We start from the raw sequence: 17,656 nt of genomic DNA on the forward strand, positions 1-17,656 counted from the left end.
ATCAATTAATTGGAATATTGTAAAATAGTACAATTTGTTGACCAGAATAAAGATTGGGACATATTATTCAGTTACAACAAGAGTGGTATTGAGCCTTTAACACTATTTGCATACAGGGAGCGGCCATTTCTTCTGGCAGTTTCGGTCTGACTTTCACGAAATTCGACGCAACCACGATTATGGTGTAACGGTGATGTATTCGAGCGTGTTTTTAAAACCGGATAAAAATTGTGACATCTAGAGGGAACACAAGCTAAACGTGATTATCTACAATACTGACCTACAAATTGTCCGTGAGTGTCACGGACAATGACCAGAATATGCCTCCTTTTCAATGTTGATGCAAGGAATCCGTGACATTTTCAGCCACATGCAAGGTTAATCCGACCCTGTTTTGTACTTTGATGAGTTGATTGTGGGGCGTATGGTGTGAGTATTGTGTGTTTGTGACTATAAATATTAAAATAAAAAACAACTTACCATCTGAATCAAACCAGATGAAGATAAATGGTAGATCTGGGGAGTGAGAGATGACACTATCTTTATTCACATCTAGATTATTGAACAGATTAACAGCTTCTGGGGGAGTACCAAGTTTTTCTACAGCCCAGTGTTTTACAAATTCCTCGCGTTCTATTTTATCATCACCTACGACACAAAAGTACACGAAACAAAGATTGTAAGCACTTATGGTAACAGCTTGTTCATCATTTATTGTAAATATATCCTCTATACTTTAAAATATTACAATGTTCGGGGAATGCACCCTTGTTGTGCATTCCGTTATTGGGTTGACTCTCTTGTTTATTTTTTTTTTCATTTGATTTGGTTTTATTATTTATACTTTCCATGTGATATGTCTGGTCCGTGGGTTTGTCTTCTTGTATTTGGTTGTTATTTGTGGTGCGATAGTCCTGTGCGTACTTTTTGTTACACCTTACAAACACAGTGATCACTTTACACAGTCATTATATACTTTACAAGATCTTACAAACCCCGTGACCACTTTATGCTACCATACAAACACAGTAACCACTTACACATCATGCAAATATGGTGACACCATTTTAAATCATACAAGCACAGTGATCACATCATATAAACACAGTGATCAAACAAAGTGATCACTTTACAATACCACACAAACACAGCGATCACTTTACAGTACCATATATACTCAGCCAAATTAAAAACTTGACACTCGGGATTTTTGGGACTAGACGTCGCCACTGCTCAGCAAGAGCATGTTGAAGGTCCTGCAACGTCAGTGGTGGATTCACTTGCTGACGAACAGTTCGTCCCAGGATTAAGGTCGGGGCTAAGCGACGGCCAATCTAGGACTTGGACACCGGCATTTCTTAAAAAATTCCGGGTAGCAATTGCTGTATGGGATCGAGCATTGTCTTGTTGAAACGTTAGTCCAGGCCCATGTCTCTGCATAAACGGAATAAGAATAGGTTGCAAAATCTGATCCCTGTACTGGACAGCATTTAAGTTCCCTTGGACAACAACAAGAGGAGAACGTCCATGTGCACAAAAAGAACCCCAAACCATGACGCTGCCGCCACCAAATCGGTCAACTTCTCTGACGCATACTTGAGCGTAACGTTCACCTCGTCTGCGGTACACTCGGACCCTGTCATCGGCAAATCTCAAAGTGAATCGAGATTCGTCACTAAAGACAACCGAATTCCACTGTCTTTGAGTAAATCTTATGTGTCTTGTGGCCCACACAACTTCACAAGTCGGTTACGGCGATGAAGAGGTGTCAATATTGGTCCATTATAGGGCCTCCGAGCTCGAAGACCAGCAGCCTGCAAGCGATTTCGAACAGTTTGTGCAGTTACCCTTCCACCAAACATTCTCTCTACTTGTGGAAGTTGCAGTGACAAATCTGTTTCTAAGATGACGTAATCGTACTGCTTGATCTTCCTGGAGTGACGTCACACGCGGCGCTCCCGCCCTTGGGCGGTCGGCAATAGTTCCAGTTTGAAGCACTCTCATTCTAAGATTAATTATTGTCTGGCGTGAACAATTAAAGGCTCTTGCAACAGTGACCACAGACTGACCAGCATAGAGCCTACCTATAGCACGTAGACGTTCTACATTTGAAAGGCGCGGCATTTTCTAACAAAGATGAAAAAAACAATTTTAATTTGTTTTTCCAGTTCAAGTTACGTGTGCGTGTTAAGTTTAAGCAAACTTGCATCAATTGACCTCACGAGTTTGTGTTTGCACGTGCTTTTCATCTTTATATGCTCAAAAGTCACGTGATCCACGTGACTTTACAATTTTATGAAATTAAAGGCTTCTTACTACTTACTATCGTTAGAAACACTTTAAAATTTATTTGACTTACCAGAAAAACAAAATTGTTGAAATTCATCAGTGTCAAGTTTTTAATGTGGCTGAGTATACAAACATAGTGATCACTTTACAACATATATAATACTAGAAATGGTTCCACTACTGATGTCTTACGTCTTACTCCAGCCACAGTAGTGGACCGTCCTAAGGCCTTCCTTTGCGCAAGTTTTGTAGTCATTTGACTACAAAAAAGTTACTGGCCTATAACTCCCTTAATTTCCAATTACACTGACCCCAAAACTGTACTGTACATAGCTTAACATATAATAAACCAATTCTCATTGAAATAATGGTGAAACCTTACCGAATAATTATATTATTTGATTTGACCCAACTGCTATGCGAAATTTTTGTTCAGTTAAAATGGCGGCCGTACCAGAATCACGTGATGTTTATATCACTCGAAAATACAGAAAAACTGTTCGGTATGATAAAATTAAGATTTCTGTGTTCCACTTTTCACTTTTTGTAACATAATCACTTATTTCCATGCAAACTATGATGATATGTGTTGAACAAATTGCAACTGAACCTAATTTTACTTGCTTAAAGAGTCGAATAGTGTAGGCCTATCAGTTGCAGCCGTAGATAAGAATTATCTCGGCTAAAAATTGCAGCTAATATAATATATGCACTCTGGTCACTTTACAACATCATTCAAACACACTGACTTTTTTTACAATACAATATCATACAAACACCTTTGCAACATCATACAAACCCAGTCATTCAGTTTGACTCGCCGCTGAGTTATCTCCTGATAGGCTACTACCCACTACACCATTAACAAAACGCGTGACTTTGAGATACCAAGGTATTGTTCGGTACAAAAGGGGAGATGGAATATAGTATAACACTATAGGGTTATTTTAAGTCTAAGAAAAGTGTTCTGTTTAATATAGAAATCTTTACCTACACGATGTGTGACGAAAACTAGGGTAATGAAGTAGCTTGCATTACCCTACTACTAACTTAGAGTCTAGCACAGATTAGTACAATTAACTAGAATAATGTTGACGTTAAACGGTGCCTATACGAAACATTTAACCAAAAATGGTAATTGTCCCGCCCTAATAGCTGCTGCATTATACTTCTATATATTAGCCTATAGAGCGGGTTTGATTTACTTCAGACAATCATTCGGAGCTCAAGGGGAACATACCTATAGCCTCCTCGTCTTAGAGGCTAGGGTGAACACATCATCCTAGCGCGAACGTTATGTAGAACTATCAAGAAGTATGTGGCTCTTGCCACGTTTAAGCCGTTAGGTCTGAGTTAGAAAGGATATTAAACTCAGACCGTGGATAATTTAATAACTCAAAAAGTAAATATCATAGATATTGTAGTTTCGTGTATGTAACCTTTGTAGTTTGCTGTATTCGTTAGATAAACTTAGTAACAACATAAATGGTGTTCCAGAGTTAATTAATTGATGATTGAGATAGTTGATCCAACAACGTGAAGTCCAAGCAAGTCTTAGCCGATCACCTGTTCCCATAGTGTCACAATAGCATGACACCCGAAAATATGTATGTCACTGCTTGGATGGTGCACGGTTACAGTATTTATTTTACTGTAAACCCTTTTCTATTTATTTCATGCCGCAAAAGGTTGCGACTTCTGTAACAACTTACCATTTAAGTCAAAACGTTTAAAAATTCCTTCAAAATCCTGAATACTTAGAGAAGAATCGTTATCCATGTCGACACGAGCAAACAGTTTTCTGGCGTTGGCATTATCTGATATATGACCAGTTGGGTAACATAACCTGACCATTGTTGTAAAATACAAAAGAAAATCATTATTATTGGCAATTGAAAATAGTTTCGTTTGACCACATTTATCTTACAGTAGATATTTAATTATGTATGTTGAAACCTCTAGGGGTGTGATTAATTTGATTATAAATTGATATTAACTCACCCAAAGGCCAATACAGCAAACAGAATTAAAAATTGTTGCATTCTGAAAGTTAAATATGTTAACTAGCTTATCATGGGTGAATATATAGTTTTGATTCTGAGTTAAGAAGTTACCAGAACAATAAAGAGTATTTCTGATGGTAAAGAGATCCAGTCTAGAATGTTTCTATAGTTTTAAATTATCGCCCCAGTAACATCCGTAATTGTCAATAGCAAACTTGCATCATCGATACCCGCTTCAGTCAATTAAACACGGACACCCTATTCTAAGAAAGTGTCTGAAAATGTTTAAGCAGTCCGACACGGGTCATTTTTTAGTATAGCAAGTTGTGGGACAAACGTCCCACTGCTGAAAAATAGCGCCACACAGCATTATAAAAAAAAAAAAACAATATAAAGAAGCAGTAGTGCAATACTTATCAAACCAAGTGAAAATCACGTGTTTTTGATACTATTTGAGAGATTGAAAGTAGCATATTTACGTAAACATCACAATTGTAACACACGGCATAAGGCGTTTATGTCCCATAATTTAAAAAAAAGTTCGAGAGAAAGTTTTTTTCATAAATTTTTCGATCACTATTTTTCGGGTACTATTTTTCTGGTAAAACCATTTTGCCTTCTAATCGGCAAAATAAAATGCCCGAAATCCCATAATTTGGCCTGGAGCCTCTCTACATTATTTGTGTCATCAATTTTTCGGAAATCGGAAGGCACGAAGACCAGCAGCGATTATAGCAGAGGCGCTACAGGCGCGAGCTTCCTACTCGAAATGTTTTTGAAAATCTCAAAAAATTAAAATGACAGAAAACTCTGAATCTGGGGAGAAAACTTGATATGGAACTCATGTGGCAGGGCCAGCGAGACCAAAGGAGAGGCCCCAAATCTAAGAAAAGGCCCCCTGGGTCACAGGGACGCCCTTCTTACGGTGCACCGTATGTGTTTTTTTCAAAATTTTACATTTTGTTTTTTTTTCTTCATATTTCTCAAATTTTTAATCTTTATTTTTCTTCCTATCTTGATTTTTTTTTTTTTCTTCATATCTTTCAAATTTTTGAATTTTTTTTATTTTTCTTCCTATTTGGTGCTAAATCATATATTATTTACTATCAAACATGTTCGTATTAAAAATAATATACCTTCTGAATTTGATGTATAGTAGGGAATCGTATAGGGGTCATGCAAAAGTTTGTAGAAGACCTCGAGATCCTGTGATACCTTCTCGAGATCTCAATTTAATGATCTCGAAATCCCCTAATAATATTCTCGAGAATCTCCATTCCTGTGTTAACGATCTCGAGAATTCGAGTTAATGTTCTCGGGATCTTGCCATCCTGTATAAATTTTTATGCGTGCGCGCAGTTTTAACGTATTTTCAGCGCCCCACACCCTGTTTATTTTTCAGCATTATAAGGTTTTCTGTCCCAGAGATATAACAAGCACATGAACACGATAGAGATTAGATTTCTTGATGAATGCTAGATCCTTATTCAATTTATTACACAACCAAGTTTTCCTTTCGAATAATCTGCTGTTGAGGCATAGATGCTGCGTGGGCGTATCTCCACACTTTGCGTGGCTATCGTTCAAATTTCTTTTGAATCATTACTGTCATAAGCAGAGGAACCCTATTTATTTTCGGCCGAACAATGACCCTTATTGCAGCGCTCCCTGGCGTTTTGTTATGGCGTTATTCCTATTTTCCGGTAAACCTTGTGAACGGGTTAGGGCCCAGAGTTTTTCAAGATTTTTGATTTAAAATCTGCTCCGAAGCATTTGTGCCACAGGGGATATCGAGAACATTAAATTGAGATCTCGAGAAAATTACCAGGTGATCACGGGATTACGAGAATGTACCACAGGATCGCAGGATCTCGAGACCTTCTACAAAATTTTGCATGACCCATATACGCTTCCGTAGTATATAATAAAGTATAATTTTTAATACGAACATGTTTAATAGTAAATATTATATGATTTAGCACCAAATAGGAAGAAAAATAAAGCAGATTAAAAAATTTGAAAAATATTAAGAAAACCCCCCAGAAAATCATCAAAATATTTTGAAAAAATCACATAGGTGCACCCACCATATAAATATAAGGGCGTTACTGTGCCCTGGATCTGAAAAAAGGGCATCTTTGACTTCAGTGCAAGGGTCTCTAGGTCCAAGAAAAGTGCTCCTGGGTCGGAGAACAGGGCCCCGTTTACATCAGTGCAAGCGCCCCTGTGCATTTGTCCAATAGTAAGACAGGTCCGACACCCCATCATTCATCAGGTCGTTATGCAGGCCAAGTTCTCATTTGTTTTCTTATGTTTGATCAACGTACCTCATTGGGTGCACGTGCAGTGTGCTGAATTCGGCGTCTGGATATTCGTAAGCGTTCCTTATGATGGGAACCTGTAGATATCAACATTACTCCATATACATGTATACATACTCCTCGCAGTGTTTCGTTAGATTATAACTAATCCCACTTAACACTGCTGTAATGGAAGCAAATTTCTGTTCCAAATTATGACAGGTCAATAGTCCGATTAACAACCAATATCTAACTGCGTATCGAATTCCAACTGCCAAGGGATCTTTTACGTACACGCCAATGTGTACACGGGACCTCGGTTTTTTGTCCCATCCGAACGACTAGACAGCTTTCGTTGTCAGCTCCTCCGTCCTGCATCACTGACAAGGGAGAACCACGCCGGAAAATCTGGATGAACTTTCTCGGCCAATGCAGGGATCGAACACCCGACCTCCAGGCTAGCGAGCCAGCGTCTTACCCACGTGATCCTCGGACCAAATATGTTTACATAACGTTACGTCATGACTCACGATATTATTATGCCCAATTAACCAGTACATAGCAGAATATTGCAGAAAAACTTATTGCGTGAGAAACAATGCTGTCAAAACGGATACAATGTAAACAATATGTACGTAAACGTTTGTTGTTTATGACTTGCAATATCTGTGTATTTATTGTTTGTTTATGTGTAGTCCACCCTCGTGCATTCATTGTTAGCTATCGAGGTGACCAAACTGTAGCGGAGGTCGTTCTTTTTCCGCTCTATATAGTGTGAATCGCGAACCCCCTGCGTTCCACGAAGAGTCCGATTAAGATTGTCTCTACCCATCTGGACTACTGGTACTATGAGTTCCCCCAATAACTTTTTCAAAAATATTAATTTTTACAATGCTGAGAACAATTATAATTCGAACATTTACTTTGCTTAATTTCTTTCAAACAAATTTATCCATCAATTCAAATAACTTTTCACTTAATCTCTGGAGGCCATCCAGCTGACGAAAGACCCTCCTGTAGCTCCTAAAGCCCGTGGATGATATTGATCTAGAGACATTTTTGCAAGTTAGAAAGTCTGAAAGAAACTTAATGTGAAATGTTGCATGTCCATTGTCTCATAATTAGTGGTGCGGTATTTTTGTGGGTCCTTTTTGTTTCCAAGGAGTTGGCTATTAACCAGTGCAACACCACTCTCCAGTTAGAGCCCCACATCTTTATCGGGCAAAAATTTCCCTCATAGCAACCTGCATAGCATATGCCCGTCTTAATTAGTCCAGTTGGAGCAGAAGGAGGGCGTTAAACCCAATTCCATTTGCTAATCGACATATTTGGACAAAGAAATCATCGGTTCCAGTTTGTATCTAAACCCACGGGAAACTGCTTTAAATTTCACCTCCGTTGGACGATCCTTTAATCCGCCCCTGACGATGACTTGTGTTCACCGGGCTTTCCCGGCGTGGATCCCCCTGGAGGGCGTATACGTAAAAGAACCTTTTCCAGTTGGAATTCGAGCGCCGCTCTACAGTAGTCACTCTGCTGTATGTGCGACTTTTCTTTTCGGGCATCATCATTATTAATTTTATCAGTTTTTCGGAAAGTGAAATTCCCGGTGTCACGTGAATGCAAAGGCAACAGTCTCATTGGTTGATTGGTTGATTGGGATTTCGGCTGCAAAACCAAGGCTATATTGGATAACTTACAATTGGCTATATTCATGGGTTGGAATAGCAGGAAAAAGGTGTTTGCGATCGTCGAGCGCTCATCGCAACTTCCGCTCGCTTTAAGAAGGGCATTTTTGGCCATTTCATTTCTGCTCCCTCTCCATCAAAATCGGTAATTCAGAGTGGGATTTCAGTTCCAAAGCCACATAAGTAAATCTATACTGAACTACTTTGTAGTTGTTGTACTCATGGGCGGAAATAGCAGGAAAACACATAAATAAATCTATACTGGACTACTTTGTAGTTGCTGTCCAATACATAAGACTTGACCAATCAAATTGCTTATCGCTACTTAGCCTAAGCAGAAAATTCTCACCATCGAACTAAGTCAAGGAATTGATATAATGAATCTATACTTTGAGTTTCATCACTGTCACCCAATTAGAACCAAAGCTATCGTGTTCCAAAGTCTCGGCCAAATTGCAGGAAAACATATAGATAAATCTATACTGAACTACTTTGTAGTTGTTGTACTCATGGGCGGAAATAGCAGGAAAACACATAAATAAATCTATACTGGACTACTTTGTAGTTGCTGTCCAATACATAAGACTTGACCAATCAAATTGCTTATCGCTACTTAGCCTAAGCAGAAAATTCTCACCATCGAACTAAGTCAAGGAATTGATATAATGAATCTATACTTTGAGTTTCATCACTGTCACCCAATTAGAACCAAAGCTATCGTGTTCCAAAGTCTCGGCCAAATTGCAGGAAAACATATAGATAAATCTATACTGAACTACTTTGTAGTTGTTGTACTCATGGGCGGAAATAGCAGGAAAACACATAAATAAATCTATACTGGACTACTTTGTAGTTGCTGTCCAATACATAAGACTTGACTAATCAAATTGCTTATCGCTACTTAGCCTAAGCAGAAAATTCTCACCATCGAACTAAGTCAAGGAATTGATATAATGAATCTATACTTTGAGTTTCATCACTGTCACCCAATTAGAACCAAAGCTATCGTGTTCCAAAGTCTCGGCCAATCAAATTGCATTTCTCTGCTTAATTAGTTTTAGTAGACAGAATTTATACTAATTTAAAGTAGCTAAGTCTCTAACTCAATATCATCCAAAATCTTCAACATTGAAAACACGATTTATTTGCCAAATTAAATCAACATTCATGTTGTGATCTTACCGGAAAAAGATGGGCTTTTGATATCCAATATTTAAGACAAAATAAACATTTTACCATTGGTACACGAATCGTGTACCATAATGCGCTTCAGCCCCAGTTGTATCAAGAGACTCGAGGGACGAGGCTAGACACATTGCACCAAATCAAACGGCGTATGTAGACTGGAATAACCAGACGCTAGAAATTTGCACTAGCTTGAGACTGCTGGCTTATTTCGCCGAACATAACTGATTTAAAATTGGAGTAAAAACGGAAACCATTGAATGTAAATCAGTTTATATACATTCAAATTACAGTATTATATGCGTTGCGACCCACTTTTGTCAATTTCTAGGTCCCAAATGTTAGCGATTTAGCTCCTTTAATGTATTTTTTTTATATATATATATAAAACCAGGAAATATCACGATCTAAATTTTCATCATCCTAGGTCAGTGCTTATGTCGCGACTCAACCTCTCCCCAAATTCTTAAACCTAACCCACATTCCTGTCGATATTCGAGCATTTCGGACTGTAAATGCATGGATTATCACCCCTGATTGTACGTAAAATCACGTTTTTTAGCTTATGGAACCTCTAGAGGTCACAAATTTTATCCGATTAAAAAAAAAACAACAACATTTAAATATATTACCGTTACACCCTAATGGTGGTAGAGTTCGAATTTCGTGAAAATCGACCCGATTTTCCGACGTGGTTTCCCCTTGTCAGTGATGCAGGACGGAGGGCCTGACAAGGACAGCTGTCTAGTCCTTCGGATGAGACGAAAAACCGAGGTCCCGTGTAAACATTGGAATGCACGTAAAAGATCCCTTGGCAGTTGGAATTCGATATAAGAGTAGGCGATAGTGCCGCTGCCCGGGCAAAATTTCCCTCATAGCACACTGTATGGCGTATGCCCGTCTTCATTAGCCCAGTATAGGAGCAGAACAGTAGGACGTTAAACCCCATTTCATTTCATTTCGTGAAAATCGGACCAAAACTGCCCGACAAATGGGCAAATAGTGCACGCAAATAGTGTAAAAATATGTAATACCAAAGCTTTTGACCCTCTAGAAGTCACAATTTTTATCCAATCATGAAGAAACTTACAATGTATGATGATATCCAAACGACCTTGGTTTATTGCGATATTCGTGAATATCGGACCGTATCTTCCTCGATTATGGGTCTTGATTGAATAAAAAAATCGCATATTTTTTTAGCTTGTTCTCTGTCCATCTTTTGCAAAATGTGGGCGTATCTTGCCTGGTAACCGGTGGTTAGTGTACTTTCTATTCAGTTATGTTCGGCGAAATACGCGATGAGTCAAGCTTGAATGACAGTTTTTGGCGTCTGGTTATTCCAGTCTGTAGTATTCTCCCTTGTGGTATGTTTAGCATCGTTCATCGAGTCGCTTCATTACAAATGGCGCTCGAAAGCATTCTGGCACGCGATTCGAGTGCCAATTTTCATTTAGTCTTAAATTTTGGATATCAGAACCCATCTTTTCACAGTAAAATAACAACATCAATGTTGATTATGTCTTGTTTGCAAGGTCAAAGACTGTGGATGATATTGAGTTAAAGGCCTGCCTTCTTTAACTGCGACTGAGAGTAACATGGCATTTTCTAAGCAATCTTAAGCACTGGAACGTGGGAGGTTCTGGGTTCAGGGAGGGGGCCTGCCCCGGGGCGCAAGAAATATATTGAATGTCGACATACTTTAAAATAGAGTGGATCTGGCGTACCAAGAGTAGAACTCAAAGTAAACAGTCCTTTCTATACTCTTCAAAAAAAGTCGGAGATATTGAAATGCAAATACCTATGCAGGTTGTGGTATGATAAATAGTCATGGACACTTGACATGCTTTGAGAGTATGTTCACAGATGAAAAACTTATCGCCCCAACAGAACCACTGAGCTGCATGTGCGACACGCAACAGCGCCATAGGGCCATAGAGGTGGTAGGGGTTCATTGTCAAATTTGAAACTTCAAGGAAGGGTTGATGAAAACTGCCGATTGCTGGTTTATCCAAACCATGTTTGCTTTCCTATCGGTTCTTGCATAAGATTTACTGTTTAGCGTATCTTTGCTTTAGTGTGTTACGTTTAATTTGATCGAGAGACGTGTTCGTCGACGTCAACGGACAACACTGCAAGAATTGACCGTGGCACTGCAAGAGGATTGGGTCAGATTCCCCCAAATCGTGATTGGACGGTCGATTAGGAGCATGCCATAACGAATTGCTGAATTTCTGAGGATTGGTGGAGCAATTACTCATTATTAAGACAAAAATCAAAAACGTTCAGTTTCACTTTTGACAGTGTATCTCTTTGCGAGTGAAATGGGGCCGTCAGATAAGCCGCCCATATGAACTGTTTATGTTCATCTGCAGGCAATTGGCCTGTTCTCTAATAAAAACAGCAGTGCATTTCTGCAGTTTTGTATTGTTTCTGGATATCCCCTACTTTTTTGAAGAGTATATACGCGAATACGATAAATACTGCAGAAAGTTCAGGGACACTGTAAATCTACAATATATTTTTCATGAAAATTTTACCTAAATATGCTACTCGCCCTCTCTACGGTCTACCAAAAGTGCGTGGTTTTCACTTGACAGCATCACTGGTATTGTCAATGTCAGACTGGTATTCGGCAATTTGATCGTATTTATTTCTTCTTTTAATTTCAGATCAGAAATAAATCGATCACTCTGAGAGATCTTACAATAGACCTACCTGTTCTTCCACTCAATCTATTCTAGGAAGTGCAAACTGATTTACACATGGGAATAGTTCAATCTGTTAAGCAAACTTATCATAAATGATTAATACATGCTAACAACAAAAAAATAAGATAGAAACGGATAAATCTTATCAGTTTAAACGCATGTTATATTATATGATCTCGTTAAGTTGTCAACAATATTTCATATCTTTGTGACATTTATACAGTATACTGTTTCTTACATTGTCTTTCTTTTGTAGCAGGAGTCTAAATATTATTTATCGCTACCCCCCCCCCCCCACTGAATCGAGAAGGAAAATATCCCATTACTTAATTAGCATATACAGGTCATTGACAACCGCAAACCCATTTTCCAAGCATTTCAGACCAAAGCAGAAGAAGTCAAATTTTTGATTTCCTAATACAATTAGATAACAGAATGACCTAAGAGCACTATCATTAGATGAATTTGAGAATTCTCTTCAGTGTCAAACACAAAAACCTTTTATTCTCAGTTTTTGGCGATTATTTCGGCGATAATGTCTTATGAAGAACTATGTAGAGGTTAAAAGATGAATTACATGGTTCTCGGTATAATGAGGTCAAACTCATAAAGTTCTTTCCTCGTAGTACACTTCTTTTTTTTGTGTTGTTTGTCAGTCATTTTTTTCCTATCTTTTCTGTCTCCTGTCCTGTGTCCTGTCCTGTCCTCTCCTTCCTTCTTTCTTCCCCCCCCCCTCTCCTTTCTTTTTCTTTTCTTTTTTCTTTATAGGCTTAGGCCCACGTTTTTTAATGACAGGTGGACCCAGTCCGGCACTGCATATACATATTTATTACATAATCAAAAGATAGAAACAAATTTTTAACTGTTAACCATAACATACGTACACAGAGATGAGATATGACCCCCCCCCCACCCCATCTTCAATAGATAGAGTATATTTGTCGTTTTAGAGTGAATAACATATTTTATTTCATCGAGAAGCAAGAAAACTTATATTTTCACGAATGCGTAGCATGAGTGAAAATATAAACGTTTTCTTGCTTAGAGATGAAATAAAATATGTTATTCACGACAAAACGACAAATGTTCTATTTAATTTATGATTTTACAATCATTTTAGGTAAAAACAACTAGCCAGTGAAATAACACTTTTATTTCACTGATAAAACGCAGTATTCCACTACTGATCATAAAATAAAAGGCTTGATCTCGCTTTAACTACGTACATCTTATCAAGGCCTTCACGTAAGACCCTGTATATTTCAGCACTAATTTCGATTGGGTACAAATTCCTCGGTCGTCGCGAATACCTAGTCTCGCGCTTTCAAGCTAAAATGTCTACCTGTGATAATCGAGTTGCAAAGTTCTAGGTTCGTCCAATGTCAAGGCTTCCGTGGCAGTCGCTATCTCACAATCTCTGATTGGATGCCACTGTTCACGTGTCTGCAGATAAAGTAGCTATATTTTCGGGAATTGTGAATTAATCTAGCAACGTCCACATGTTGTAAAACTCGCAGTCGTTGTTTCAGGAACATGCCCCCACCCTCCGCCAGGACACATAACAAATATAAACATAGATAGTAACCTTTAGTAATACTACTGCGTGGGAGGTGAATATTATAACCAGCTGACATGGCGACACGAAGAGGTTCGTAAATTACACAAGTGACGCCATGCGCGACGGGATGGAGGGTCAATATTAGATTTTATAAAATCCTTACTTTAACCCCATCTCTCCCAATGAATCAAGAAGCAATAACAGTAAATGTGCTTGGATGACAGTTTAGAGGCACCGAAATCTGCACGACAAGTTCAAGATAAAAAATATCGCGAATCAAAAAAAAGTCGAACCCTTCGATCAATTGTAATTTAGCAGACGATATATTGGCTATATTAGCAAAGCAGCATGACTCAACCAATATCAAAGAGGTATGCCTCAGTGGTCACAGACAGCCATCTATTATTTTATATTCGAAAGAACAATTAGTAGATATTAAAAAGAACTGTTTTGGTGAAAATGGAAGTGTGCTTGGGGTAGACAGGACTTTTAATTTGAGACAATGATTTGTTACCGCATTTTCTTACAAAAACATATCTGTTTTAAATAGAAAAACAGGCGGAGAACCAATTATGCTAGGGTCACTTTTTTTACATTGGGACGGGGAACAAGGTACATACAATCATTTTTTGCCCACGTTAGGGATGCCCTTGAACCTGGGGAGTTGAAATTGGGGTGTGACCAGGAAAAGGCTATACTTAATTCATTGAAAGAAAAATTTCCTTGTAATACCATATTTTTATGCACAAAACATATTAAAGACAACATTAAACTTTATTTACAAAAATTGGGAACGTCCGAAGATTTTATATATAATTTTCAACCGCAAAACTGGCATAGTGTATTCGAAAAGCGAATCGGAATTTTTAAGTAGAAAAGATGCACTATGCCAGTAGTTTAAAATGGACAACAAATTTAAAAACTATTGGAATATATATATAGAAAATAACATCAGAAAACATGTAAATTTACCACTTCGCGAAAATAAAATAAGTGAATTGTGGACTAACAATAATTCAGAATCAATTAATCACAGACTAAAACAGCTTACAGACTGGAAACAACACACTATCAATAATCCTATTGAAAAGCTAACCTTGGCATCTGAAATACAAATTCTAAATTTACGACGCGCATTATATGGATACGGTAGCTACAGACTTAATCAAAAAGCTTCACAATTTTATAAATTTGATTTTGATGTTTGGCACTCCAAAAATAAACGCGAAAAAAATCACGTATTTTGGAGATTTTTAAATGATAAAAAAACTTTAGCAAATCCAACTAAAAAATTCTTTTTTCCGCTAACAAAAAGTTTAAAGTTATGTGTCCCAAGACTTCATCCGGTAAAAAGCCAGGTCAGGTGAAGCGGATTTGAGTCGACAGAACGTGCAGTTATAAAAAATAGTTCACTTTCTTGTGTCGGGGCAATATTCTCTGTGTTCATTTTATGATGTACAGTGCCGGATTTACCCTATAGGCTTGGCAGACTTAAACATGCATTATGCAAGAGCAAAATCTGCTTATTACAAGTCTTTCTTTAGGCCTGAAATGTTATCTAAATTATCAATTAGACATTAATTAACTTATCCAGACCATAATAAACTCTCGATGTCAAGGCTAGCCTTCGATGTTGGCTGGATTAGATTCCTATATGCCGCTTAACGGCCATTGATAATTAAATCAAAAAAGTGGATAATCGAGACTATGCTGTTTATATTAATGATTTTAGTAATGATGATCGAGACTATGAAAAAATTTCACCCGCTTCGTTCTCGGCTCATAGTGGATCAATTTGACTGAAATTTTCAGCAAATTACCTTAACACTATCTAGTTTTTAACTATACTATTCAAAAAAAGTAGGGGGTATTTGTTTTTGGGGGCATAATACTAAAATATGCAAATGACTACGAAAAAAGTCACTATAGAACCTAACAGAAGAAACATTTCCAGTTACATGTGACGCCCAAACGCACCAATAGCTACCGCATGGAATGCAGGTGATGCTTGGGATCATCATGGGGGTCCAACCCAAGATTTGCACGACTCTGACTTTGAATGTTACAGTCATTGTGGCATTGAATTCCAGGGTGGAAACATCAGTTTAATTGTTTTAGTGACCAGAAAACAAATTTTGATATGCGTCGGCTTACCCAAAATGAAAGGTTACGTGCCCTTGGCATGCTACAGATCGGCACAACACAGGCGGTTGTGGCGCGGACGATGAATGTTTCTCAGTCTGTCATAAGCAGGCTATGGTCCAGATACCGTGATACACAATCTGTACAGGACAGACCACGCTCAGGTCGACCAAGGGCGACAACTCAAGCCCAGGATCGATTTATCCGTACCTTGGCCTTGAGAAATCGTGTCATCACAGCAAATCAGATCAGCGCTCGTCTTCAAACAGACACTGGTGTGAGAGTGAGTGGCCAGACGATTCGGAATCGACTGCATAGGGGTCACCTTCGCGCCCGACGTCCTCGCGTGATCCCTTGTTTGAGAGATCATCACATTCAGGCAAGACGTCGTTGGTGTAGGGATCGTCAACACTGGGATAATCGACGCTGGAGCAATGTGATTTTTTCAGATGAGTCAAGGTTCACTGTTGATTTTTTGGACAGACGTAGGAGGGTGTGGCGTCGTCGAAACGAGCGCTTCCAAGACGTTAACGTCATCAGACATGATCGATTTGGGGGTGGTTCTGTTATGGTGTGGGGAGGCATCACTGTTGCTGGAAGAACGGCTTTACATGTTGTTGCAGGGCGTGTTACAGGCCAGTACTACCGGGACAACATCTTGGCAGTCCATGTTGTGCCGTTCGCACGACGTCATGGCCGCCGTTTCATCTTCCAGGATGACAACGCAAGATGTCACAGGGCCAGGATCGTTACAGGTTACCTCCAACAACAGAACATCACCACATTACCTTGGCCAGCACTGAGTCCCGACCTCTCCCCCATCGAGCATGTCTGGGACATGCTTGGACAGAGGTTACGTCAACGTCAACAACGTCCTGCCAATGTCCAAGAACTTGCTGCTGCGTTGCAACAGGAATGGGACAATCTGGACCAAAATGACCTTAGACGTCTCATTAGGAGTATGCCACGTCGGATCAATGCTTGTTTGGCAAACAGAGGAGGATTTACCCGTTACTGACTTGGTTGTGATGCTGTGGTAACTTTGCTGTTTGACCCCGGGTATCATTTTACCCTTATAATGGTCAGTCTGTGCCTTACTTAGTCTAACGATCATTTGGAATAAATCGATTAATGTGAACTTCATTTCATTTTGTCATTTGTTTCTTCGTCAGTTTCATTAGGTGACTTTAATAACACTTAAAAATCAAATATCCCCTACTTTTTTTTAATAGTATATTATAGCGAGAACTGCCATCTCTTTATCTTATCTCCCATAATGTATCTTTAAGTCTAGGGCCACAAAATCTACGGGGCTTCCGGTCAAGGTGTATAATATTTTTGACACTGTCATTGGCCTTGCTTACACGCTCTTTCGTCTTAAACACCCGCTACCATCCTCGGCTTTACTCAATTTTGTTTAAAACACTCTTCCATCTTCCTCTAGCGGTGGGAGATTGGGATGGGCATCATAATTATTGTAATAGCCTAGGTCCTCTCTTCATCTAAATCCGGCACTGATCGTGTATTTTGATATGTATATATTTGTTTATAGTTGTTTGATCTTTTGCTGATATGAATTATAATTTTTGTTCACAAAAGTGTTCTATCTACGGTGGCTGATTTAGGACACGCAAAAAAAAAAAATAATATCTCGAGCGCTCGAGATATTAAGTCGAGCGCTCGAGATACTAATTCGAGCGCTCGCGATAGTTAAGTCGAGCGCTCGAGATAACTAAGTCGAGCGTTCGAGATAATTAAGTCGAGCGCTCGAGATACTAAG

General features: G+C 38.8%; 1 long non-coding RNA gene across 1 annotated transcript; it reads right to left on the reverse strand.

Moving 5' to 3' along the window:
- Positions 1 to 507: 507 nt before the first annotated feature.
- LOC126831738 (uncharacterized) lies at positions 508 to 12,260 on the reverse strand. Its single transcript, XR_007684291.2, has 4 exons — positions 12,184 to 12,260; positions 4,291 to 4,332; positions 4,002 to 4,135; positions 508 to 648 (listed from the first exon to the last, which is right to left on the reverse strand). It is a non-coding gene; the product is annotated as an uncharacterized LOC126831738 (long non-coding RNA).
- Between the last annotated feature and the right edge of the window lie 5,396 nt (positions 12,261 to 17,656).

The sequence above is a fragment of the Patella vulgata genome, chromosome 1 (assembly GCF_932274485.2).
Source record: "Patella vulgata chromosome 1, xgPatVulg1.2, whole genome shotgun sequence".
Lineage (NCBI taxonomy): Eukaryota > Metazoa > Mollusca > Gastropoda > Patellidae > Patella > Patella vulgata.